This window comes from Hylobates moloch, unplaced genomic scaffold, assembly GCF_009828535.3.
Source record: "Hylobates moloch isolate HMO894 unplaced genomic scaffold, HMol_V3 SCAFFOLD_4, whole genome shotgun sequence".
Classification (NCBI taxonomy): Eukaryota; Metazoa; Chordata; class Mammalia; order Primates; family Hylobatidae; genus Hylobates; species Hylobates moloch.
In genome coordinates, this window is record NW_026652279.1 from 58,853,542 (window position 1) to 58,880,399 (window position 26,858).

Genomic DNA, 26,858 nt, shown 5'->3' on the forward strand with positions numbered 1-26,858 from the left:
CAAAAGCTAGCCTGGTCACCCAAGTTCCAATTTTTTTTTTTTAATTTCATGTGGGCAGATTATTTCCTTTTATATCAGCTCAGCAATTCATTTATAATAAATTTTTGCAGATATTTTACAATCATTTAAATTCTTTGATTTTGGAAGGACATTAAGATACATGGTATTTCTAAAACCAAAAGGTCAGAATGCAATTGTCCTTTCTATAGTCAATGAGAAAAGGTGATGTTATGAATAAATTACTGTTCATTTTTTAAGAGTACTTGCTTTGGATGATTTATGTTTTGCTAATAATAATATATGAGAAATATGTTTAAAAATCATTCTAACATTACTATTTATAATGGGAATGACAGTCAAGCACATAAGTATGCTATATTGAGGTCCTGACAATTGATGGTGTTATCTCACAATTTTACTTATTATCTAATTGTGACTTCACAGTGTTTAAATGGAAAATAAACAAAAACCAAAATCAAATATTTCTGGTTTCAGCTCCAACATGTAAAGAGCTTAGCAGTCATCACTCCCATCTTATAGTAAGTAAAAGCTAAAGAAAATAAAAATCAACAGCTTTTCTTTTATGTATCAAAGAACAAAGGTAACACAGTAAACTATTAGTCTGAAATCTAGAGAGACAGATGAATCTAGAGAAATAAAACTGCTAATATTTGCTTACCTAGAGCAGAAGCCACTGGAATCCATAAGCTGGTAGGAATATTCAGATGGTTGTTTTGTAAATTGCTTCAGACTGAGTGTAGAATTGCTTGAGAGTGAGCAATTCATGGGGGCTGCATTTGAAAGGGTCCTCCTACATTTACAAAGGCATTCACTCTAGGAATCCCACTGTGATCTTACAGTGCAAATCTGTTGAAGATTCATAACTCTAACTTGGAGAAAGGAAGACTAGCTTTGTGAATCTCACCCAGACTCATTTTCCTAGCAAACACCTGGACTTTAGGGGAAAGAGCAATTCTAAAACTTTATCTCAGGTAGGGGAAGGAAATTCTACTCCAACTCCACCCTTTTTGTCTAAGGTATTGTTAATGTAAATAATAACAAAATTAATAACAAAGTGAACAAGGGTAGGCGGTCAAGGGAATAGATAAGAAAAGCTGCACAGAGTGAATGAAATAAAGGACGGAAGGAGGAAAGCTATAACCACGGAGTAGGGACAGAAACATTTATAAATGCCCTACCCATAAGATGCAGACTTTCTAAAAGACTGAGACATAATCAGAAGATTGCCCAGCAGTACCCCTCCAATACCCACTAGCACCACACCAATAAATCCCAAATGTAATGTTAAAGCAAACTAAATATGGCCTGAGAAGGACTCTGTACTTCCATATTTGAGTCCTCGTGCATGAACTGCAACCTAACTTAATAGGTAGGCAAGATTGAAAACCTAATTTAGGAGTATGTGCCTGTAATAATCGCTGAGTCTTACCCAATCCCAGCAACCTTACTTCAACCAATCATACACTGCTGAGGGTTCACAGCATTCAAATAAGGCAAACGTGGAGCTATAACAAATACAGCTGTTTCTTTACCTCACTTCCAATTTCAGTACATCAATTTACTTTTTTTTTTTTTTTTTTGGTCTATAAATTTGTTCTGACCATGAGGCAACTCTGGAATCTTTCTGAATCTGCTGTGATTCTGGGGGCTGCCTGATTCACAAATTATTCATTGCTCAATAAAACTCTTTTAAATTTAATTTGGCTGTTTTTCTTTTAATAATAATAACGGTGGATTAAAACTGGAAAGCTGCAAGACACAGACTCCTTCTGAGGAGCAATACAAATAGAAGTCCCAAAGACTAGACAGGAAACAAAAACGAAGACACTAGAGGAATTTCTTCTGATTCCTAGAGCTATAACAACTCATAAAAACAGCCAAAATCCTAGCCAGATTGACTTAAATCTTCACACTGAAGGCCTATTTACGTGACATAATATTGGTGGCTTTGAACAAAAATTACAAGTCATTCTAAAGCCAAGAAAAAGCAGACTCTGAAGAGACAACAGAAATATCATATCTAGACTCAGATATGACACAGATGTTGAAATTATCAAATAGGAACAATAGGCAACATGTAAGACCAGATGTATAATGTTATTAGAGAGATGGAAACTCTATGATGGACTCAAAAAATAAATGCTAAAACTAAACACACAGTTAAATAAATGAAGAATAGATTGATGGGCTTATCACTAAACTCTACATAACTGAGGAAAGAATAAAATCAGTAACTTGAAGACAGATAAATGGAACTTCCCAAACTAAAACATAGAGAAAAGAAAAATAATTTAAAAAAAAACAGAATATTTAAGACCCTGGGACAATATTAAATAGTGTAATATATGTGTAATTGGAATATAAAAAGGAGAAAAATGGCAAAAAAAACCCCACATGATTAATATTTGAAGCAAAAATGGCCAAAATTAATGACACACAACAAACTACACACCCAGGAAACTCAGAAAACACCAAACAAGATAGCTTTTTAAAGACATATTATATTCAAACTACAGAAAGACTTAAAAGAGAATACCTTTATAAATACCAGAGCAGGGGGAAAACTTATGTATAGAAAATCGAGGGTAAGAATTGCAATAAATTTCTCATCAGAAACCATGCAAACAAAAAGGGAGTAGAGTGAAATATTTTTTAAAAGCATATATTATAGATAAAGAAAAGAGATAAAATGGACCACTTATGATGCCAAATTCATTACAAGAAGGCAAAAAATGATGGAAAAAAGTTACAAATTATTAATGAAATGAATACTATTTAAAAAAATAAAAAATAAAAAAATAAAAGAAATCTCACTGTTATCCAGGCTGGAGTGCAGTGGCATGATCTCAGTTCACCACAACCTCTGCCTCCCGGGTTCAAGTGATTATCCTGCCTCAGCCTCCTGAGTAGCTGGGACTACAGGCATGCACCACCATGCCTGGCTAATTTTTGTATTTTTAGTAGAGACAGGGTTTCACTATGTTGGACAGACTGGTCTCAAACTCCTGACCAGTGCTGAGATTACAGGCGTTAGCAACCGTGCCCAGCCTGAAATGAATACTTTTATTAAAAGTGTAGATATTAATTTATTGTATCAGTAATCACTCTTAATGCACATGGTCTAAGTACATTAGTTAAGAGACAGATGATCAGATTGAATGAAAACTTAACCTAACTACATGCTGTCCAAAAGAAACACAACACACCTTAAATACAAAGTTTCACGTAGGTTAAAATAAAGAGATGGAGAAACATATACTATACTAATAATAATCAAAAGAAACCTGTAGTTGCTATTTTAACTTAAGGAAAAGCAAACTTCAGTCCAACAAATATTTTCTCAGATAAAGATAATATAAATAATAAAGGGGTCCATTTTATAAGAAGTCATAACAATTCTAAACTTTTATGCGCCTATAAACAAGGCATCAAAATACCTGAAACAAAAAATAACAAAATAAAAATAACTAAATTCACTACCATAGTTGGAGACATAAACATTTCTATGCAAGTAATTGGTAGACAAAGCAGGCAGAAAATGAATAAGAATTATATGACATAGCTCTGTGAAGCATACACAAGTTTCAATACTCAAATTGATCAAGTGGAAGAAGGGATATCAGAGATTGAAGAACAACTTAATGAAATAAGTGGAAATAAATAAGTTCTTCGAAAACAATGACAACAAAGACACAATGTACCAGAATCTCTGGGACATAGCTAAAGCAGTGTTTAGAGGGAAATTTTATAGCACTAAATGCCTACAGGAGAAAGCGGGAAAGATCTAAAATCAACACCCCAACATGACAATTAAAAGAACTAGAGAAGCAAGAGCAAACAAATTCAAAAGCTAGCAGAAGACAAGAAATAACTAAGATTATGGCAGAACTGAAAGAGAGACACAAAAAACCCTTCAAAAAAATCAATGAAATCAGGAGCTAGTTTTTTGAAAAGATTAACAAAATAGACCACTAGCTAGACTAATAAAGAAGAAAAGAGAGAAGAATCAAATAGACACAATAAAAAATGATAAAAGGAGTATCACCACTGATCCCACAGAAATACAAACTACCACCAGAGAATACTCTAAACACCTCTATGCAAATAAACTAGAACATCTAGAAGAAATGGATAAATTCCTGGACACACAACCCTCCCAAGAATAAACCAGGAAGAAGTTGAATCCCTGAATAGACCACTAACAAGTTCTGAAATTGAGGCAGCAATTAATAGCCTACCAACAAAAAAGGTCCAGCACCTGATGGATTCACAGCCAAATTCTACCAGAGGTACAAAGAGGAGCTGGTATCATTCCTTCTGAAACTATTCCAAACAAGAGAAAAAGAGAGAGTCCTCCCCAACTCATTTTATGAGGCCAGCATCATCCTGATACCAAAACCTGGCAGAGACACAACAAAAAAAGGAAATTTCAGGCCAATATCCCTGATGAACATTGATGCAAAAATCCTCAATAAAATACTGGTAAACCAAAAGCTTATCCAACAAGATCAAGTTAGCTTCATCCCTGGAATGCAAGTCTGGTTCAACATACACAAATCAATAAACGTAATCCATCACATAAGCAGAACCAATGAGAAAAACCCCATGACTAACTCAATAGATGCAGAAAAGGCCTTCGATAAAATTCAGCACCCCTTCAGGCTAAAAACTCTCAATAAAGTAAGTATTGATGGAAACTATCTCAAAATAATAAGAGCTATTGATGACAAACCCACAACAAATATCATACTGAATGGGCAAAAGCTGGAAGCATTCCCTTTGAAAACTGGCATAAGACAAAGATGCCCTCTCTCACCACTCTTATTCAACAAAATATTGGAAGTTCTGCCCAGGGCAATCGGACAAGGTAAAGAAATAAAGTGTATTCAAATAGGAAAAGAAGAAGTCAAATTGCCCCTGTTTGCAGATGACATGATTGTATATTTAGAAAACCCCATTGTCTCAGCCCAAAATCTCCTTAATCTGATAAGCAACTTCAACCAAATCTCAAGATACAAAATCAATGTGCAAAAATCAAAAGCATTCCTATACACCAATAATAGAGAGCCAAATCATGAGTGAACTCTCATTCACAATTGCTACAAAGAGACTAAAATACCTAGGAATCCAACTTACAAGGGATGTGAAGGACCTCTTCAAGAACTACAAACCACTGCTCAAGGAAATAAGAGAGGACACAAACAAATGGAAAAACATTCAATGCTCATAGATAGAAAGAATCAATATTGTGAAAATGGCCATACTGCCAAGAGTTATTTATAGACTCAATGCTATCCACATCAAGCTACCATTGGCTTTCTTCACAGAATTGGAAAAAAGTACTTTCAATTTCATACAGAACAAAAAAAGAGCCCACATAGCCAAGACAATCCTAAGCAAAAAGAACAAAGCTGAAGGCATCACACTATCTGACTTCAAACTCTACTACATGGCTACGGTAACCAAAACAGCATGGTACTGGTACCAAAACAGATATATAGACCAATGGAACAAAACAGAGGTCTCAGAAATAACACCACACATCTACAACCGTCTGATCTTTGACAAACCTGACAAAAACAAGCAATGGAGAAACTACTTTCTATTTAATAAATGGTGTTGGGAAAATTGGCTAGCCATATGCAGAAAACTGAAACTGGATCCCTTCCTTACACCTTATATAAAAAATAACTTAAGGTGAATTAAAGACTTAAATGTTAGACCTAAAACCATAAAAACCCTAGAAGAAAACCTAGGAAATACCATTCATGATATTTGCCATGCCCATAGGCATGGGCAAAGACTTCATGACTGAAACACCAAAAGCAATGGCAACAAAAGCCAAAATTGACAATGGAATCTAATTAAACTAAAGAGCTTCTGCACAGCAAAAGAAACTATCATCAGAGGGAACAGGCAACCTACAGAATGGGAGAAAATTTTTGCAAACTATTCATCTAACAAAGGGCTAATATCCAGAATCTACAAAGAACTTAAGCAAATTTACAAGAAAACAAACAAACAACCCCATCAAAAGTGGGCGAAGGATATGAACAGACACTTCTCAAAAGAAGACATTTATGTGACCAACAAACATAGGAGAAAAAGTTCATCATCACTGGTCACTAGAGAAATGCAAATCAAAACCACAATGACGTACCATCTCATGCCAGTTGGAATGGCTATTATTAACAAGTCTGGAAACAACAGATGCTGGAGAGGAAGTGGAGAAATAGGAACACTTTTACAGTGTTGGTGGGAGTATAAATTAGTTCAACCATTGTGGAAGACAGTGTGATGATACCTCCAGGATCTAGAACTAGAAATACCATTTGACCCAGCAATCTCATTACTGGGTATATACTCAAATGATTATAAATCATTCTACTATAAAGACACATGCACACATATGTTTATTGCAGCACTATTCACAATAGCAAAGGCTTGGAACCAACCCAAATGCTCATCAATGATAGACTGGATAAAAAAATGTGGCACATATACACCATGGAATATGATGCAGCCATAAAAAAGAATGAGTTTATGTCCTTTGCAAGAACATAGTTGAAGCCGGAAACCATGATACCCAGCAAACACAGGAACAGAAAACCAAACACTGCGTGTTCTCACTCATAAGTGGGAGTTGAACAATGAGAACATATGGGCACATGGAGGAAAATCTCACACAGCAGGGCCTGTCAGGGGGTGGGGGGTAAGGGGAGGGATAGCGTTAGGAGAAATACCTAATGTATATGATGGGTTGATGGGTGCAGCAAACCACCATGGTACATGTATACCTATGTATGAAAGATGCATATTCTGCACATGTATCCCAGAACTTAAAGTGTAATAAAAAAAAGTATTGAAAGATTTTACTGATCAAAAAAGTATTAAATAATTACGTTTCAATTGGTTATGCTACTTCAATCTGACATATATATATGTCAAACCAGATTCAAGTAGCATATATATATATATATATGCTATATGTATGCTATATATATATATGTATATATATTTTTTCAGTTGTTTACAGTGTTGGGGATTGTAGCAGATATTATGATAAATTTATAATTAAAATAAATAAAATATTTCCTTTAACTTTTCTGGGGGCTTCTAATTAAACTAAAATACCTTCAGCTAGTTGAATTAAGGTGCTGTCTCTTGTAATCATAGGAATTGATACAATACCTTACAGATTGTAAGTTAATAAATGCTCAACAGAGAGTGCATTGACTTGATACGAGCCTCTAGTATGCATGAATAAAGAGTACAGCTCATCACAAGATTTTCAGTTTATTGAGTAAATATTAATCCATTTTAGAAAGTTTACTTAGCACCTTGTAAGTGCATAACATTAAGCAATATATCCTCTAGACATATAAAACTGTAATAATTTTTGTACCTTAAGGAAGTTTATAACTTCCTTGTGAAAAAAATACTAAGATAAGACAGACCAAACAAGAGAAGCCACTCCTAGGACAGTACGCAAAATCCTGCAATATTTAATATATGTATGTCAAATCATGCCTGCACTAGCAGTATAGCAAGGAAAATGGAAGCCACAAAGAGAAGAAAGTGTAATTAAAAAAGAATAATGTAGCAATAGTGTCAGGATTTGTCTGGAAGTTGTCTATCTTCAAAGTCGACACACTAGGGGTTAAAAGGGCCACGTACAAGAAAAATGGATAAAAATTAAGCAGGAGAAGAAGGAATATCAGCTCAGAATTCTCCACATAAGGCCAATATTCCTAAAGGATAACATACTCAGTAGGTGAATTAGGAAAACAAACAAACAATCACCAAATACACACTACAATAGTATAGGTAACTGATTTGGCCTTGAATTGGGACTGAGTAGAATGAAAGTTAAAAAGAACAAAATATTTTTAAAGCATAAACTCATAATCACACAACCTTGTGTCCTGAAATCATATAAGTTGTTGCCTTAAAAGCCTAAAAAAAAATTAGTCTAATGCAGCCCCATGTTGGTCTGTCCATAGGGATTTGGAGAAAAAAAAATAAATGCTCTTTGGAGGAAAATATTTTAAACAAAGTCTTCGAATTCTTTCTATTAATAAAATTCTAAATAGCAACCTGCATTCAAAATAAAACCATCAAGAATCACAAAACAATGAATAAGCACAAGCAAGAGTAAAACTAAAGCATCGGATTCCCAAACTGTAGACAATGGAATCATCATATAAAAATATAAAATAAATACATTTACATGTAAAGAAATAAAGAAGGTAATTGAAGTTTTGTTAAACAATAAAACATCAAATTTTTTCTGAATTTTGAAATTAGCACAAATTAAACTTCCAAAAATGAAAAATACATATATTAAAATTTTAATACAAATAATATTGACATAAAATAAAAATATACTATTAAAATTTTGAATTTTAGTAATTAAAACTTCGCATTAAAAGCAATTAAACACAGCTTCAGAAAGCATTAGTGAAGTAGAACATAGTTCTATAGATAAATATTCAGGAAGACAGAGATAAAAAATATAACTAGGAAGGATAGAGTAAATTTGCCCAAACTCTCTCTAATCGTATTTTCAAAAGTGGAGAATCAGAAGATTAGGGAAAGGCCATAGTCAGTGACATAACAGTAAATAATATACCATATTTTATAGAATATAACATTCTTCAGATTCAGAAAACTTAAAGAATCTCAAGCAGAATAAATAAAAAGAAAATACACAGCCATACCAGGGCAAAATAGCAGAGCAGACGAATAAACAAAACACAAAGAAAAGGCCTTCAAAGCAATCCAAGAACAAGATCAGTTGACCTACAGAAAAATGACAGACTACTTATTTCTCAACAGCAAAAAGGGAAGCCAAAAAGAATGAAATATCTCCATAGTGATAAGAAAAAATATCTGCTGAAGTATAACTATTTTTGATATGACTTTGTTTTCTTCATTCTTTTTATTTTTTAATTAAAATAAATTACTAGTTTTAATGTAGTTAAAATGTTTTATATTTTTCTTTATGGTATGTGCTTTTATGTCTTGTTTAAAAACAAACCTTTTTTATCCAGAGGATGTGAAGATAGCTTCATATATTTTCTTCTAAAGAGGTTTTTTTTTTTTTTTATTTAAGTCACATAGAGAAGATTTTGCAACACACTTCTGAGGAAGGGTTATATATAATCTCTAAAATTAACTTCTACAAATAAATAACAATAAGACAATGTAACAGAAACTGAGGAAAAGCCATAAGGAGATATTTCACACAACAACTTTAAAATTAATGGTGATGATTATATTTAAACTATAATGGATATTAATTTTTTCCTACTCTTCATTGGCACACACAAATATTTTTCTGCCTGTGATAAACTTCATAAAGAAAATATTTATGGTAATTAATATGAAATCAGTATAAGGTGAAGTATAATTAAACATCTTTATAATTGCCATAGGAATTTCAAGGAAAGACAGAGCACAGTGAACTTAGAAGAGTTGTCACATGCTTTTAGGAGCAAGGGGTTGTACTGGAAAATTTGCTTGAGGAAATAAAATGAAAGGAAGGAAGGGAGGGAGGAAGAGAAGACAGGGCCAACACAATGCATAGAAAAAGCTAGTATTTGAGGGTTGGTCAACCAATCTAAGTAAACCAATGCATAGCTGTAACAACTGTTTCCTGTTACTAAATAGGCCTTTTTTAAGCTGTTCAGTTTGCCCTTAAAATATGTCAAATGACTCATTTCAGGTTTACCTAGAGAGTATTGCCTTTGTGTAACTCCATCCTCTTATCCCAGAAACAATCATTCTTGCATGTCATGGTTACCTCATTTAGTGCCCTTTGAGAGCTTTTGCAGGTGGGCAATATTTCACATGCAGTTTGGTTTGTATGCTGTAAACATCACTGAACAAAAACAAAACCATTCAGAAAAATAGCACTGGAAATATTAGAAGCTGCTAAGGATAGAATCATTCTCAGTTCTGGGGTGGTCTAAAGGTTTGCTTTCTTGGAATCCCAAAGGGAAGCCATTTTATGAATGACATAAGGAGAGTACACACAGTAATGAGCTGAGGCAGAGGTAAGTTTGTATTTATGCACATTTAAGAATTGTGATTAAACATTGATTATATTGTGTTTTACTGTAATTTTATAGAAAACAAATGGCTTTGTTAGGTGTACCTGTATACTGTAAACCATGCATATCAAATCAACCATTTACAGGCTAATTTCACTTTTTAAAATATAAGTTAATTCTCAACAGATCGCCACAAAATTAACAAAATTAGATTATTCCTATATCAAAATAACCAATAGTTATTTCAGTAATGCATTATTCACCTGGCCTGATAAATAGCCACACAATTAACTTGGAGGGTAATACTGTGGAACACCAGTTTGCAATGAGAACAATAAATGTGTCTAATAAAGCTTCCTCCTAGCTCGATGGGCAATTAAGGAGTACTGCTCTGCCAGAAAACTGTCACAGATGCAACACCTGAGCCATGTCTCTGGCTTCCTCAAACCTCTATCTGGAGAGGAAAAGAGATGACTTTTCCAAATGAAGCCTTGTCTTAGTAATCTTCTTTTCTAATGAGATCTGATAACAGCCATTGAGTTGAGCGTTTTGGCCATATTGAAGCAGTTAAATTGGCTGTCTACTTAGGCTTGAAAAACTCACGTAAATCAAGTCAACCCAAAAGATGTATTAGGCGTTCTTGCATTTTGCTATGAACACTAAAACTAGGGAAAGATAATGGATAATCCAGAAAAGTCCCGATCAGCTCTGACAAAAAAGCTGCACCAAAAAAGCATTATTTGTAGGACTAGCATTTGTTAAGATAGTTAAAACTAGTTATTAGCAGAGCAATCCCATAAGAATTCATAACTCCTTTGGTTTACCTGATACGGCTTTCTCAGTCAATAGATTTTATAGATTTTTTTTGTTTAAAATTCCATCTAGACTAAGGAAAAATTATGGCCTATATTTTCTAGTAACAGAAAAAAATTGTTAATTTAAAACTTTTTCCTATGTAATAGATATTTTATTCCTAAACAGGAATACTGCAGTATACACAACTAAATGTAGATTTTAACTATGTACAAATTGCATCAGATGTGTTTTTTAAAGTGTCATCATTTTATTATCCATAAGAGTACCTTCTCTTCCCTCTCCCTTTCTTCTATCTCTTTACTTTCTCCAAAATCACTCTTGTTATCACACATACAGACTGTAATATGGGTGGGTGTTAGGATTGTGAGGACAGAGGTGCTTTATAACAATACATAACAACACACTTTTGAGTTTTACCAACAGCAAGTTGGAACAGACATCCACCGTCTTCAATATCCATTGGCCCACAACACTCACTTTCATTCGATTCAAAACTTTGTTTTATGAGCTGGAGGTTATAGAGAAAAGAATATGAAAGAAAGTGATGCCACATACATTTTAGGTTTTATGATGTCATCAGTAAGTTATTGTTATGGTAATAGAAAATTCTACCATTATAGCATTTAGAACTTGAAGTTAAAATTTAAAAGTTAATACATGAAATTTCTGAAAATAATATGTGATGAAGATTAACCTAATAATCCTAAGACAATATACTAATTCTGTTTTTTTTTTTCATTACTCAACTATAGTGAAATTGGTACATGAAATAATGAAGAAAAGATGTACTTACTGGTGGGAATTGAATCTAGTTGCCCTCTGTAGGCCCAATTTCTCTGCTGCAAAGAAGGCCCCTGGTATTTACAGCCATTTAAAAGAAAGGAAAGGAAATGTGCATAAAGGATATTAATGGATTCCTAATAACATTAACTTAGCTCAATACTCTCTGCTCCTCTTAAACTGATTTTTAAAAGTTTTCCTAGAATGTGAGCAGTTCCTTAGTGTAAGTAATGATAATAATAACACAAATTACAATTCTCTTCCAGGAAGAAATGTAATATGGCAGTTTTTAGCCAACAACGACTTACCTGACATATAATATCTAGTTTGTAGTGTATACAATGAAAAACTCTAAGAATACAATAAAGGACTTTTTTCATATTAAAAAATCAATTTTACTCAAAGATTATAATAAAACTTTGGAATTTTGATAGTAAAATTTATTTTCAGACTGTAGTACTAGTCTCCTGACCTGCATATTTATAGGTTTAGTAAGGTATGGTTGTCAGTTACCATTCCTTTTCCATTTGTACTTATTTTTCTGGAGTAAGTCTCTTTCTCTCACTCCTTCCGTCCCTCCTTTTATGTATTCACACATATTTCTTATTAATCAGTAAACTGCATGCACACACACACACACACACACACACCCAAATCCACTATCAAAATAAATAATTTCTTGGCTTTATAAAAATAAATTATCAAAAGGAGGAAAGGTAAGTCAAATTGTGGTCTCATGAGCTTGTCCAGGTCCTCCAGGTACTATTATTATGTGGTGCCTGAAGATACATTTGTTACACTCTTTGCAATGTCTAAAATTTTAATTTTCCGCCATGAAGCATCTAAGGTCTGTCTGGGATAGTTGGAAATGTGTTTCTAATTGCTTTTTCCATGCAAAAAAGATACAATAGATTACCAACAACAGGACTATTAATCATCCATCTAAGTGCAGCTTCTCTTCTGCATGCAATATTTATAAGTGTTTATATACTCCTGGCTAATGCTAACAATCAATGCCTACTTGATGAGCCAACCGATATAATTGTCAAATGGCTGAAACTCACCAGAAGATTAAGTTTATTGTTGGCTTCTGTTCCAGATTGGATTTGTGATTAAAAGAAAGAGAGAGAAAGAAAATATATCTTTTCAAAGTTTCTATTAGGAACGGAAAAGTAATCTAGCTGCATTTCTCTTGTAGATAGTAGAATCCTTTTTACCGTGTATTTTCATATATCAACTATAATAACAAAATAAGTAGAGATAATTCTTCCTGACTCTGTATTTGTGAAAGACATCTCAATGTACAGTTTCTGTGATGCTGAGATTAAATACAAAATCCAATTACTTTAATAGTTTAATTGAGAACTTTTAGACCTTAGAAAAGTTAAGCTTAGCTTTCATCGATGTGCAAATATGGTTGTGTTGCATGTCTTTTGTTATTTTTGTTATTTTGTTATTTTTGTGAGGAATATAATTCACATTCTCATAGTGATGTTCATTAACTGCTAGTCAACTTATTTTTTCTTTTACTTTTTTTGTGTTAGTAGTAAAACTTCTACAGAGTAATGCAATTCAACCCAGGATATTAATTTTTTTTCTTTTGTCTACTTAAATATCAAACAAGATATACAATTACAAATTTATATTTATATTTTACATTTGAGATTTTGTCAATTATTTTATTTTATTTTATTTTATTTTATGTATTTAATTTTTTGAGATGGAGTCTCGCACTGTTGCAGGGGCTGGAGTGCAATAGTGCCATCTCGATTTGCTGCAACCTCTGCCTCCCGGGTTCACGCAATTCTCCTGCCTCTGCCTCCCAAGTATCTGGGATTACAGGCACACGCCAGGTTAATTTTTTGTATTTTTAGTAGAGATGGGGTTTCACTATGTTGGCCAGATTGGTCTCGAACTCCTGACCTCATGATCTGCCAGCCTCGGCCTCCCAAAGTGCTGGGATTACAGGCGTGAGCCACTGTGCCCCGCCATCAATTATTTTACCTTATTGTGTACAGCAACTCATAAATATGTTTATAAACTAGCATAATTTTAGTACTTATTAAACTCTTAATATGCAATTACTTGGTTATTAAACTTAATTTTTTTACCCTAAGTATTTATCTTCAAGACTCAAACCAAAAGAGTTTTGAAGTCTGTACTCAATCAATAATTCATAAGTATACTCTATGTATATCATGCCATGCCAGATTCTACAAATGATAAAAAGAAGACTCTAAGTTAAGATCATTTATCTCAAAATGTATGTTTCTTTAGGGAACAAAAGACACCTATGGCAGATTCAATACCAATATGCAAACACTACATAAGTGGTCATTGAGGAAGGGCAATGGAAAATTACAAAATTATTACTGAACAATATATTAGGTAGATAGGATCTCAGAGAAGGTGGGATGCACATTGCATCCAAAAGAGTTGATAGGATTTGAATGGGCCAAGAGAAGAGAGCTCAGATGAGAGGGATACCGTAAAGAAAGGCTCAGAGTGGAAATGATTAGCATGGCTCAGTAGGCAGATCAAAGAGGGGAAAAAAAGCATTTCTTTTGGAATTGCTGAAATAGCTGGAGATACGTTTGCAAAGGCAGTCAGTGAATAGATTGTATAGAAAGGATACAGAATTTCAGACTGCAGAGTTTGTGTTTTACCATGTAATTGAAATCCATTTTAAAGTAACCCACAGAAAGTGACAGGTCAGAATCAGAATTTTACAAACATTTTTCTAAACACAGTTACAGGTTAAAAGAAAGAGTTGCCCTCCCAGAGACAAGTTAGACTACCCTCTAAAGAGTGCTGTCAAACCAATTCTGTGCCAGGCCACAGGAGAGACATCCTGGTGAATGCTGGAACTTGGTGATTATTGGAGAATTTTGTTTTCCTTTTCTACTTCATCATTGTTGGAATGAGGGAAAACTGCAAGGAGAAAAATTAGACTAACTAGAGCCTGGGGAAGTTACTTATTACTTGAGGAGCCACTCATAGGATTCTGTGCTCTCAAATCCCCAGAGCCTATTACCGACACAGATTTGTATCATTTTTCAGGACTAACATATGTGTGTTTGTATACACACACATATGTATGCTTATATACATGACACATAGATCACACACTGGTGATGTATGGTGTTCTTAGAGTGAAGGCAAGGAAAATAGGATAAGATCACACATGTGGCCATTTCTTTTATATCCCTTAGTAATTCCACATTGTTCTCTTTCCTTCTGCTTATTGTCTACCCTCATCTCTGCCCCCAAACTCTTCTTTGCTTCTCTATTTCTCATTTTATCATCAATTTTTATCTTTTGCCTATCTTCCCCATTTTGCTTTTGGTAAAAGGTTCAACAGAGATTAATAAGAACAGAAACAGCAAGGTAATAGTGAGTCACTTACTTCTAGAAACCTCGGAGCACTTGTGGAATATATGGATGCCTGAGAATTTACAGACTTAGTTAGAACAATTAGTGAGGAAAAGTGGTAATTACAAAAACCAAAGAATGGCATTCCCTGAATAAAAATTTTCCTCTTTCTTTATGCTGTTTCTCCACATGCAGGCTATTGCTATCATGGTTTATAAGCATGACAGATAGCCTAGACACTACGGATGGAAGCTTGGAATATCATCAGACAGAGTGGCACCATCAGAGGAATTCCTGGTATTACCAAATGAAGTAGGCATGGGAACAGCTTTTGTGACAAATATTTTGGATGTCTTCACTCTACCCCTCACCCACTGTATGGAAATGAAGGCATGAGAATTTGAACAGAAGAGACACCCTACTACCTGTACTTCCTACACAAGACCCAGTGATCACATGCTCCCAGTGAGTATGATATAATCTGTTACCATTTCTTCTTACACCTGACCCCAAATTTTATGTACTCTGTAACTCTTCAGTAAATCTTTCTGGAATAGACAGATTTAAATACTACTAATAAAATACACACTGCTACATGCTATACATTCTTAATACGCACGAATGTTTACACAGATATTTTGATTTTTCTCAGATGGCTATTTATTTTGGGTATATTTCTAAGATATTTTGTTTCCTAAATTCATCTGATAACCTTGCAGCATAGACCATTGTTTACATATAGTATAAAAAACTAGACTCAATTTAAATTTTAAGGAGAGAAAATACGATCCTGTGAAGAAAGACTCCAAGATTTATCTTTCCATGCAAAACTTAGAATGTTTGCCACAATTTTTAAAAGTAGTACATCCTCTAGCAAGAGGTTGTACTTAGCGACTGAGCAAAATCTTCAGAGATTTTCAGCAAGAGTCTCCTACAGTATTTATACATCTGTTCACTATTGTTGCCAGGTATGTAGCCTTACTGATGGATAATAGAAGTTAATTAAACCTAGCACATGTAATATTTACAATATTTTAAGAGTAGTGTTTGGCACAATTCTGCTGGCATTTCTTTTTCACAAATATTTACAATTTCCATTTTGGTAGGCTGTTTAAGTATTAAAATCAGAGTTCTACTCTCTAATTAAAGTGTAAAGGCATTACCTCAGAAAGTTCTTATTGCTTAAATGACATATAAAACATCTCGGGTGGAAATAAACTTGTCCCAAGCTCTCAAAGGCAATTATGCCCATTAGTTGCAATGCTCCTTTAAGAGAGAGAGAACAATCTAATTGAATGGCCATATGCACTATTTTATCAGGTTGATGCTTTGCATTTTAGCATAGTTGGCATTTGTGAAAGGAATTCTTTTGCATGGAGAAACTTTAAAATGCCCAAAACAGACAATATATCATCCTGATATGCCCTTGCTGACTTTTTATATTAAGAAAAGATTTAAAGCCAGAATGCTGCTATTTAAGTAGTGAGCAATTTTTTTCAGTAAGATTTCTATCACATAGTCTCACATGCTGAAACCGAGTTGTGTTAGTAGGAGATTATCAACAGTACTGAAAAAATCATTCAGCAGTAAACAAAGCTTAGGTTAGGATATGACAATACTAAGTTAAATACCATCTAATGTCAGATCAAGAGGCTGATTTTCATAGAGATTATCTACAAATTTTTTAAGAACTATGAAAGTGAGAATATCAAAAGGGAAAGGAGGCACAGCTATTTTAATTTATTTTATGTACTATAAGTCAGTTGTGGTCTCTCTGATAAAGTGATTTCACAGTTAAATTTCAGGACATAGCTAGGATGTTTAGCATAATAATATAATATCATAATCTAATTTGTACAGTAGATCCCTGAATAAATCGGTGAGCTTACACTTATTGTCTGATATTTAACCAATACAGTTTCACCAGCAAAGGTCCATGATACTGGGAAGAAAAAAGCAGTTATGAGCTATGTTTTTATACATTTTTGAAAATTAGCCATGATTATAGGAAAAGTGTTAAGTTTCTGGTTAGGATTTCTATTCACTATGAAAAATTCATAGAAGTATACTTTTTTGAAACACTTCATAATAATCTTTTTTCCACAACTTAAAATGTAATTTTAAGAGCCTTGAGAGAGAAATGTAGTAAATGATTTTTCTAGGGAGTAGCGGACTCCAGTTCAGAGTTTTCTTAAATAAATTTCTAGAGAGTTTTAAAATACCTTTTTATTTTGTGAGCTGAATTGTGTCTTCCCAAAATGTAGACACTGAAGCCCTAATTCTTAATGCCTCAGTATGTGACTTTGTTTGGAAATAAGGACTTCAGGGAACTAAGGTAAAATGGGTAACTAGGGTAGGCCTTAATCTAATATGACTGGGTTCCTTATAAAAAGAGTTTCAACATAGGCACACAAAGAAAAGACGACGCGAAGACACAAGAAGAAGGCTACATCTGCAAGCCAAAGTGGTAAGGCCTCAGAGGAAATCAGCCTCAGCATTACCTTGATCTTGGACTTCCAGCTTCCAGACTGTGAGAAAATAAATTTCTATTGCTTAAGCCACGCAGTCTGTGGTACTTCATTATGGCAGCTATATCTGCACATTCAGTTTTCCTTAGCAAGATTCTATACTTGACTAGACACTAGACTAAAAGAAGAGGATCATCTTCATAAAAACTCTTTAAGAAGAACACAATTAAATTTCTCTAGAATACGGATCCTGAAAAAAATTAGTCAGGAAGACAAAATACAACTATTGTACTCTGATGAGATAATATCCATTCACTTTATCCTCTATATGTTTACTTGCTCATTGTATAATGTATTTGAGCATTCCACCCACCACTGTGTGTGCTCACCAAATTTTTGTTTATTGATTGATGGAAGCCAATGGAAATATTACCTTCAGGAAAATAAAAAAGTTTTCTTGGCATCTTTTAGATAGATAACACTTTTCTAAGTACATTGAGGAGAGTGAAACAATTATTTTGATTAATAATTCTTCCTGCCTGAAAAAATGTAGAATATACTTGATAGAAGTCAGTCAACCTGTCTATAATAATAAAAATATGTTTCTGTATTAATGATAAATTATATAATAGTTATGAAATAATAATATATTTATAGTGGCAATCATCTATTAATAATTGACTATGTCAGGCACTTGCAAAGTATTCTAATATGTTGTAGCTAATTCTGTATAACTGTTTGAGGAAGGTAAAATTTTTTCCATTGAAAGATAATAAATCTGAGGATCAGAGAAGACAGTAAGATGTCCCAGATCATAAAACATTCAAGAGAGAGAGCCAGGATTCAAACTATGGTCAGAATGATGGGGTTGGGAGGTTCTTTATCAATATCTAATCTGTATTCCCCAATTCCAAACACATTTATTTTCTGTTTTTCTGTTGTTGTAATTTGCTTTTTTCCTAGTAGGGGCAGTCATTTTTGAAAAATATGTATTAGTAGATGATTCAATGTCACTTATCTTCAGTTTATAAAGGCAGAATTATATGTATGGAAGAGTTTCATAGAGTTTTGTTTGTTTATAGTCCTCAATATCTGTTCATCATCCTAATTGTATTTGGTTTCCTTTTGAAAACAGTAACTCTATCTTTCCTGCTGCCATTTCTGGTGATTGGTGCTTTCACTTCAGATCTTTCTCTCTGTACTTTGGAAGAAGTGAAGTGATCTTAACATGGCTAATTGGATTTTCTTTCTGTGACCTTGTAACTTAGACTGAAAGAAGTACAGAATAAATGACAGAATCCACTTATTTTCCATCAGGAAACTTGGGCGTGACTCGCAAACTGTTCCACCTACCAAGAGTATCAGGAATAGCCTGGATTCCATTGTTTTCAAATTTGTTGTTTCAGTTTTGCTTTGTGTGTGCCGTTTTTATTGTTTTGTGTGTGTGTGGCACAAAATTCCTGTTATGATGGATTTTTTCTGTTTCTCATAATGGCGTAAGTCAGTGAAAACAGAAAAAGACAAGCAATAGTCAGAAGTGGGTGTGTGTGTGTGTTGTGTGTATGTGTGTGAGAGAGAGAAAAGGAATGAAAAAGTGGAAGCAAGAGAAAGAGCTCCCAACTCTTGACTGCTTAAAGTCAACTGATCATTTGTATCAACCACATATCTTCTCTATTCCAATTCAGGTATTTATAAAGGACCTCCTCCCTCAACTTTCTTATGCATTTTTAAAGTTTCTATAAAATTAGTTTAATACAGGATATTACTTTTTGTCTGGCAGGGTATTATCTCTTCCACTTATCAACATGAATTATTATGATAGGTGACTGGGATACAGCTTTTATTCCCTTATAAGCAAGCCCAGATAGCACTTTAATATCATTCCCATTGCCAGAGACACCACAAGAGCCAAAGTAAATAGGGTCCAGGAAATCTGTGAGAATGTGTTCTAATGCTGTCAAGGCATGGCCAATGTATTCCTAGAATCTAAATTAGAGCTTGAAATTATTTTCACTATAGTCCCAATATTAGACACAGTATTACAGGGTGATTTTTTTTTCCAACCCAGACATCTTATGATTTTATTATGCCTCAATGTATGATGATACACAGATCCAGGGTTTGGCCTAACAAGCACATGCACTTAACGTATGTTAAACATATTCAAATAACTAACTTCCACATAAACTTTTTGGGAAAAAAATGTGTATTAATATAAGGCCATCTACTTTTTAAGTTTGTCCTAGAAATGAATAATCATTGAAGTAGTAGTTTTGCAATGACAATAATGTATTTATTCTGTAAAAATTTTCTTTCTACAAAAATACTGTGTAGGAACTTTTTCTAGATTATTGGAAATTTCAAGAAACAAATATATATAATAAAGACACAAGAATGGTTTGCTTACATGTTTATTTTAGTTTATCTATGCTATTGAGTTAACCAAAAAGCATCACAAAGCATTTTTTTTCAAGCTAATAGAAAAACTTAGCTGCCCTGCTTGTCAACTGCAATAATAATCCTGACATTCATCCCCACTCCCACCACCAGACACAGTAACTTCTTAAAAGCTAATTGTGAAGAAAAGTAAGGAAGTAAGCTTTGGATTTTATAAGAGAGGGTCATTTTACTTTCTGTAGTTGTGTATATGTGTGGGCCATATGCAAAATGCTTGTATTTATCTATCTTTATCAGGGAGCATTAAAGTCCAATCAGATATTAATATTTTCCTCTAACACTGTGGCAGGGATTAATAATGATATTTTTCCTGGCTCAGGCTTTCTAAAATTCTGACTGTGCTCAATCCCTACTAGTCAAAGACATCTTTAAGGCTGTCTCACATGTGCACTCAAATAGTCATTAGTGTCACACTCTTCCACTTTGGAAAATCTGTCCATTCATGCATGTCTATACTTGACACTATGAGTGAGTTTATTTATGAAGAATATTTTGGTAATAGCTTCAGCCATTGTTAAGAACCATTTCACAATGTGATCTAATAGGAAATGCTGTAGAAAGAAGTTTGACTTTACCCTCATTTCAATTGCATTACACTCTTGTATAAGTCAGAGTGAAGTGCTGTTTGTGTTCTTATTGCTTAGGTATTCTTCAAAAAGCTCTGCACAGTCTCTGAGAGAAAGAGGAAAATATGAGTGACATACAGAGGTTGGAACTCTTACACATTGCTGATGAGACTGTAAAGTGGCACAGCTCTGGAAAACTCACTGGCAGTTTCTTACCTTATCTCCCAGCAATTCCATTCCGAGGTACTTACCTGAGAAAAGTGGGAGTGAGGAGAATGTGTCCTCAAAAAACCTGTGAAAGAATGAGCACAGCAGCTTTACATATAATAGCCAAAACCTGGAAACAACCCAAATGCCCACAAAAGGAGATTAGATAAACAAATTGTGGTATATTCATACAATAGATACTACCCAGAAATAAAAAGGTATGAACTGCAGCTATAAAAAAACAACATGAATGAATTTCTAAAATACTCTGTTGAGAAAAATAAATCAGACACAAAAAGTACAAAAAGTAACCTCTTAATGAAGCAGTCACATATCTTCAACATAGCAATAAAGATATCTCAATTAAAGAAAGGTTTTAAAATTATTTTTACTTTATTCTCTAGGACAAATAAAAATATATAATTTCAGAAAAAAATACAATGAGTTTTTTTGGAAAATAATAAGAGTATCATATAGTGCCTAAAAACATAGGTCTTGGACATAAGTAGATCAAAAAGTTTGACCTAACATTTAGTAGCTGTGTGTTATTTAGAAAGTAACAACTCTAAACATCTCAGTTTCTCAGGATAGGGTTGTGATGACAGTAAAGATATTTATTCCCTCTTGAGGTAGGAGATACTAAGAAATTATTTTAGGCAGATAGGAAAAAAGAGGCCCTTGGAAGATTTTTCACACAGGGCTGTGATGACAATCAACATATTTACTCCATTTTGAGGTAGGAGTTGTTGAGAAATTATTTTAGGCAGAGAGAGGAAAAAAGGGGTCCTTGGAAGATTTTTGGCAGCTCTCCTCTAGCATGAAAGCCTTGGGTCTTAGACCCAGGCAGGCAACCTTTGATATGCAAATACCAGCCATTGGAAACTGGGTCCACCCAACATGGCAATTCCCACCGTTGTCCTCTTGCCCTTGCTCCCACATGTGCCTGTCGACAAGCCCGCATCCACACATCCCCGCGCGTGGAACATCATGCTCTACATTTGCATATTAAAAGGCTAGGGTGGGAGGGCCAGTTTTTTCCAGGGCTACAAGAATGACATGCCTGGTCAAAACAGTCCCCTCAGTCCTATGCACATCAGGCACCATCTCCTCCAGCCATCAAATATAGGTAGCTAATATTACCTGAAAGCGAGGTTCCTTCTGTTAGATATGAGTTCTAAATTTCTTTTCAAAGAATTAATGTCAGTATGTTCAATTCTTTGCCTTCTACTTTTAAACTTAACTTCCTCCTAAAGCAACCTTTATCAATTACCTACTCCACCCTGACTCATTCTGATCACTTGCTCCACCCTACATTGCAATCACCTGCTCCACCCTACATTGCAATCACCTGCTCCACCCTACATTGCAATCACCTGCTCCACCCTACATTGCAATCACCTGCTCCACCCTAAATTATTCCAATTACCTGCTACCTGCTCTGCCCTGACTCCCGCCAAAGCACTCACCTCATCATTCTCTTTAAATTAGCCAATTGGAATTAGTTTAGCCTATGCGGTCTAACCCTAGCCAATAGGGGAACCACACAGTAGGGGCCATGTGCGTAAGGGATAAGAACCCCTTCCCCTCCGTTGTCCAAGCGTGCGCTCACCATTGCTCCATCTGTAAGGGTGCACCCTTCTATTGAAGTAACTTGCCTTGCTGAGAATTAAAAAGAAAATTTTATATTCGAGTGCTATTTCCTTTCTGGCACCGAAACTTTATATATAACACCTCTCTCGGCTTTGGAGCCACCCTCCTTCTGTCTCTGTACAGGGGAGCTTCTTTCTTTCTTCCCCCTTCTTTCTTGCCTATTAAACTCCCTGCTCCTTAAAACTGCTCCACGTGTGTCCACGTCGTTTTTTCTCATTCAACTGGAGATGAAGAACCCTGTTGTCTCTCCACTCATCAGAGCCCTATCACTATGAGGAGGCAGGCATTTTCTTTTTTTGTAATTTTTGTCTTTACACATCTTTAAATATAACTTCATTGGTTTTTTTTCCTTCTGTATGTGATGCACATCATTCCAATGAAAACAATTTCAAGAAATATTAAATAAAATTTAAATATGTTTTCTATTTTTCAACTCCCTTCTCCTGAAATAACTAATGATGCTATATTCATTAATCCACAGTCTTTTACATAGCACAGAAATACATATATTTATATATAATTGTTTTCCCAAAAGATGAGTCCCAAAACTTCCTTTTTCTATTTAATTCTGAGTATTCAAATAGACATGCTTCTAATTCTATCGATAATTTCCAGATTTAGTTCACAAAATATTTTGGGCAATTGCAGAAAAACTGAAATAAATGCACAACATCTTGGATAATAAAACTGAGTCAAACAGTGCTAATGTGATAGATAATATTCTGACATGTTTAGTTTAAATTCAATTATGTTAGTATTTAGCCAGAAACTGTTTTTAGTATTTATTTTAATAGAGGATTTGAGTATTTTGATAGGTAGAATGGAATATGTCAAAGAAATGCCTTTGACAGATAGAAATTTTTAGATCCAATATATTTTTGTTCATTTATAACCAGTGTTTCTGTGTTAAAAACGTAGATAACTCACTGTCTGTATTAATACATAAAATTCAGTAGATAATGTCGGCCAATCAACAACCAAAGAGTGAAATAGTTTCACATTCAATCTAATACAGTGATCTTGCTCCTTGAAATAAATGAATAGCCTAAATGCCTCCTTAAAATCTAGTTCGTATTACGGCTCTGAAAAAAATGGAATTAATTTTTCATTCTAAGAGTATACTGCTCAATATTATGAAGTCATTCTGTCTAATGTCTCCATTATTTCAAAATTTTAAATAATGCTGGAATTCAGGCCCTGAACAGCATAGAGATTGTAGCGACAACTGCATTAATCTAGCGTTCATTGTCCTGTATGAGAAGGCTTATTTTAAGCTGCACAAAGTTTACTAGTTTATCAGTTTTTAATTACATTTTATTAAAATATGACTCTGGGGCTTCTTTTATAACCAAAGAACATTTGATCTTTATTTAAAAATAAAACTCTCATTTCAAAATCCCAATGCTTATGGGAAACAGAATTAAATGCTCTTATTTTTTTTCAAGTTTTTATTATAATTGGGATTAAATACCAATAAATTTATGTCTAAATTTTATAATCTCCTCCTGCAGTATAGAAAGTAAGCTGAACTCTTTGTGTCTACTATTAAAATTACTTCTTAAAGTTAATTCCATATCCATTATTCTTTTTCTTCTAATTGAGTTGCCTTAACTTCAGTAAATTGCCCTGGTGACCAGATTTCATTAGCATGTGCATAAATTCTCAGCTGCATGTCTTGGCAATTTATCTATATTAGTAATTTCTGATTTCTAATAGCCCAAGAGAATACGATGTGGTTCTTGTCTTCTTTTTGTTCCAAGTGATCATAAAATAAGACTCATGGTTCAGCCAATGGATTTGAGGTTGGAACTAATAAGGATTGCTTCCAATTTTGAGTTTCTTGAGATAAGAGACTCTTAGTTAGATGTGTATTTTTCCATAGTGCCTATATAGTGCATTATACTCAGACAACTAATACACTTTGAATACTTGAATTGAAACATAGTTAATGGAAAAATATAGAGTATTATTTAGTGTAATATGTATCTAAAACCTTATATTCCCAAATGGTAAGCAGTCATGTGGTTAAGGGAACAAAGAAACACCCACAGGTAACTAACATCTTTGAGCTTTGATACCTTATTTTTCTCCCCTATAAACAGGAATAATAGAAATCCTAGAAACTACTTCATAAAAGCAGGGTGAGGATTAAAAGCAACACCATAAATGAAGCCATTCAATATTTTCTGATACATAATATGCACTCAGTAAGAGTAAGGTATTAATAAAGTATAATGACTCTAGGATTTGGGAGAAGAGGAGTAACATAATATTTTTTGAATCACTATTATAAATGTAAAGCATGATAAGTGCTTTTCTTAGGTTACTTATTTTTTCCTCATTAAATAATCAAGGATTCATATTATAAATAGAAATTAGAATTCAGTAGAGTTATTGTTGTTTACTGAGATGTGGTTAATAGTATAAAGTTGATGAGATTCCAGACATGCTACTCCAAAATATGGTATTTTCGCATTTGAGAAAATAACAAAAGCAGGAAAGCCACTCTCATCTTTTTCTGGTCCTTCTCTCCTGAAGCAGTTTATAAAATCTTCATTCCAGAGGTGCCCACTCCATACCCAAGGAAAAACAATATCCTAATCTCTGAAGATAACAGAGAAGAATCTGAAAAAATAGGCCCTTCTATGTTCCCTCCAGTTTATTACCATTTGATTAGACCTCCTTTGCCTCATCACACTTCTCTACAACTATCCATTTCTTCATCAAACTAAATGTAAAAAAACACAGGTTTTCCTGTTTATTTGGGTCTTAATTTCTGAAGCCTCCCAAATTACATAAAACTTATATAAAATAAATGTCTATGCTTGTTAATCTGTCTTTTGTTATAGGTGCCTTAGCTATGAACCTAGTAATGAGTAGGGAAAGAAATCTTTCCTCTACAGAGTTCAAACCCAGATCCTCTGAGACCAGGGAACTTGCTCTTTCCTTGATATCTTGAACCTAAATGCTGACACTTGAGGGCATGAAGGCATAGAGTAAAAGGGAAATAGGTGATGATGCATGAGTCACTAGCTTCTATTTTCAAATTCATGGTGGATTGTCTGGGACGTTCATTATTAGACAAATTTCATTTGTAGGAGGTGGGAAAAAATCTTACAAGTTCAGATGCTGGTTTAAATATCAAACAGTATCTATTTATACACACCATGGTAAGCACTTCACATTAACTATTGCTACTATTTTAATGATGTGATTGAAATGTAATTATTTATTTTATAATTCTGAATACAATGGTGAAATGGTTACAAACTGTTGGGGTCAGTGGCCTCACTATAGTGCCTTTGTACTTTCCTTCCCTTCCACTGTTGCTCATGATGATGGCAAACCCAGCTGACTTAAGTCACAGATGAAAAAAGGCACTGACAATTAATAATAGTAAGAACTCTGAAAATATTACCTTTTATGAAAATTCTAAATTGAACGGTCAAACCTTTACGGTTGAGTACAATAGACAGGATACTCTCACCACGTAATGCAGTCTCTAATCTAGTATAAACCAAAAATTTCAGCTATTTATAAAATTTCTTACAGCACTTTTAATTTTAAAGCTTTCAAAATGCAGAGACTCCCTAATGAGAATCATTTTTACTTTAGAGTGTTCAATGTTATTTCATTTAATGCTACTCCTGGGTTTTTATATTTCCTTTTCGAGTTCCTAACATGTTAGAATCTTATGACAAAAATATCATTCTCACACTTCTAGTCAGCATGTTTTTTATATGAGTTTACAGTAACACAACAGCAAAAGTTAAATTTCACATTAAACTTTCTTTGCTAGTAGTTTTTTTTAAGAACTTAATGTTATGTCTACTTAGAGCATTAAATTTCTTTATAGAGAAAGATAAAAACACAGAAGACACAAAGTTTTAAGTGAATATTTGGAAAGTTTTAGATTAGGAAACTCTTTCCAGAGATACTCCTAATGTTTTTTGAGGATCCTTAGTAACCTAACACATTCAAGATTTTCCTTCTTGTAATGTTGTCTTAATTCCACAGACAAATGAGCCAGGCCTCTGCTTATTCTTCGACAGGCATATCACATCACCCCAGCAAGAAATGGATTTCCTCCTTATTATTGTTTATCTGGAGAGAATAACAGTTCACAAAGTCCAATCAGATCAAAGCAACTTCATGATCGAATTAAGCCTCACATGGATTCAAAAACACTTCGATTGAGCACCTGTGGCATTGCATAAAATGACTACAGCTTCAAGCACAATGTCAATGAAATAAAAGTTATACCTTGTGAAATAGATTGTAATCTAGGTATAGATATTCATCTTTCTTTTATGTTCAATGGCCTTTGTGCATCTGTGTGTGTGTTCAGTTAACGCATATTTATAAATGATGAAAAAGGAAATAAGTCATCATTGTTTTTATCAACTTTGGTTAAAAATACATATCGGTTAATGTTGCCAGGTAACACATAAGATGCTCCGTTGAAT

General features: G+C 33.9%; 1 long non-coding RNA gene across 2 annotated transcripts; it reads left to right on the top strand.

The window, feature by feature from the left end:
* The first annotated feature begins 495 nt into the window (after positions 1 to 495).
* On the top strand, positions 496 to 26,553 carry LOC131383411 (uncharacterized). 2 transcript variants are annotated; one of them, XR_009213413.1, is made up of 4 exons: positions 496 to 539; positions 10,022 to 10,079; positions 15,240 to 15,509; positions 26,410 to 26,553. It is a non-coding gene; the product is annotated as an uncharacterized LOC131383411 (long non-coding RNA). The 2 variants fall into 2 exon arrangements; XR_009213414.1 differs by lacking the exon at positions 10,022 to 10,079 and having other exon boundaries at positions 506 to 539.
* The last annotated feature ends 305 nt before the right edge of the window (positions 26,554 to 26,858 follow it).